The 2,500-nt window shown below is 40.0% G+C and overlaps 1 protein-coding gene across 9 annotated transcripts in view; it reads right to left on the minus strand.

Moving 5' to 3' along the window:
• The window catches only part of LOC135102089 (uncharacterized), a 122,211-nt gene that overhangs the window by 24,897 nt on the left and 94,814 nt on the right, over positions 1–2,500 (minus strand). The window lies entirely within an intron of this gene.

Below are 2,500 nucleotides of genomic sequence, written 5' to 3' on the forward strand. Positions count from 1 at the left end.
ACACGACAAAAAAAAAAAAAAGCTCCCTCTATCTTTACTACGCAGCTACTATAATATATTTAAAACTAACCCAACAAAAATTCCCATCTCGTGTAACCAATTGTCTCTGTTCTTTTCCTCTTCATTACCACTGCCATTTATGATTTTACTGCACTACAAAACCTACCGCCTTCTTTACGCATATCAAGCATTCATTCGTATTTATCAATTTTAAGCCAAGACAACCAAACTTTCTATCTCGCGTTGCCACCCAGACATTTATACTCCTCCTCACCATCAGTATCCATGACTTTACTGCACGAGAGATGTATGTATAAAAGAACAACTGCCTTCTCCCCGCATATCCGTCATTTACTTGAATTCATCTATTCCAAACCAACAATATTAAGTCAACAAGAACACTCAACTCGTGTCGCCACCCAGGTCTCTGTTCTCCTCATTATCATCAACCTCTATGACTTAACACGAGAAAAGAAGAGGAAAAAAAAAAAACAATTCTCTAAATGCAAAGTCAACTATTGCATTTATTTCAAGCCAACCCAACAAACCTTCATATCTCGTGTCGCCATCCAGATCTCTACTCTCCTCCTCCTCCTCCTCTTCATTAACAAACTCTATGAAAAAATCCTACTATCTCTTTATGCATATCTGTTATTTATTCGTATTTGTATATTTCAAGCCAACAGCACTTCCCCATCCTGGTTGACACCCAGTTCCCTGCACCTACGCACCGCCACTTGAGGGTTGAGGGCGTGATGCAGCCTCTGGCAACACCAAGGACAGGGAGGATAGCGGTAGTTAGGAATATGTTAGAAGTCATAACAATTACTATGATGAGGAGGATTAAGTGGTGGTGGTGGTGGTAGTGGTGCTGGTGGTGGTAGTAATAGACTAGTGGTAGTAGTAGTAGTAGTAGTAGTAGTAGTAGTAGTAGTAGTAGTAATAGTAGTAGTAGTGGTAGAAGCAGTAGTAATAGTAGTAGTAGTAGTAATGGTAGTAGTAGTAGTAGTAGTAGTAGTAGTAGTAATGGTAGTAGTAGTAGTAGTAGTAGTAGTAGTAGTAGTAGTAGTAGTAGTAGTAGTAGTAGTAGTAGTAGTAACAACAACAACAACAACAACAACAACAACAACAACAACAACAACAACAATAATAATAATGATAATAATAATAATAATAATAATAATAATAATAATAATAATAATAATAATAATAATAATAATAATAATAACAATAATAATAATAATAATAATAATAATAATAATAACAATAACAATAATAATAATAATAATAATAATAATAATAATAATAATAACGACAAATACTGATACTGAAACAGAACTACAGGATTTATGTCAAATCGTGTTTACGTACTGCAGCTATGCAGGTATGTGCAACTAGCAAACACACACACACACACACACACACACACACACACACACACACACACACACACACATCGCGTAGTGTATTGGTTAGCACGCTCGGCTCACAACCTAGAAGACACGGGTTAGAATCCCGGGAGCGGCAAGGCAAATGGGCGAGCCTCTTAATGTGTAGCCGCTGTTCACCTAGCAGCAAATAGGTACGGGAAGTGATGCGGTTGTGACCTCGCTGTCCCGGTGTGTGGTGTGTAAGTGGTCTCAGTCCTACCCAAAGATCGGTCACTATGAACTCTGAGCTCTTTCCGTAGGCTAACGGCTGGCTGGGTGACCAGCAGACGACCGAAGGTGAATCACACATACACGGGGCTTTTTGAGATTACAATTACATTTTTCACCATTATTAGTATCACAATCATTACTAGAGAGAGAGAGAGAGAGAGAGAGAGAGAGAGAGAGAGAGAGAGAGAGAGAGAGAGAGAGAGAGAACGAAGACGCCGAGTCACTACCCCATCTAAGACCAGCCTTATCACAGCAGACACTTACACAAGTCCTCCGAAATAACAACACTATCGCATTGAGAATAAAATGCCACAGTGAGCATGATGAGGCTCGGACATCCTTTGCATCTAGGTTAAGGTGACTGCAGGTGGCATGCAAGCTGCCCCGCCTTCCCTCCGCCTCGACACGACTCCCTTTACATTTGGCAGTGCCGGGAATAAGTATGCAAGTGAGGTCAGTGGAGGACGGCACGAAAGCTCTCCATATGTGGTGCAAGGTTAGAAGAGGAGAGACTAACATACGAACATAAGAACGCAAGAACAAATGGAAGAAGCCAACAGGCCTACAGGTATATTTTATACAGTCCCTGTATAAAATATATTTTCCTATTTTCACCTATCATCTTCATCCATAAATCTGTCAAATCTTCTAATTCGTACATGACTTGCAGTACATTTTTCGGTTACCCATCCAAGTTCTAACCAGACCTATCGTTGCTTAACCTTGCTGATCGGACCAGAAGCGATGCATTCATCGTGGCATGGTTGTTGGCAGTGCATGTTTATCAAGAATGTTTTGACACTTCTTACGTCTTGCACTAGGTTCATTTTGTCATTATT

The sequence above is a fragment of the Scylla paramamosain genome, chromosome 7, assembly GCF_035594125.1.
Source record: "Scylla paramamosain isolate STU-SP2022 chromosome 7, ASM3559412v1, whole genome shotgun sequence".
Lineage (NCBI taxonomy): Eukaryota > Metazoa > Arthropoda > Malacostraca > Decapoda > Portunidae > Scylla > Scylla paramamosain.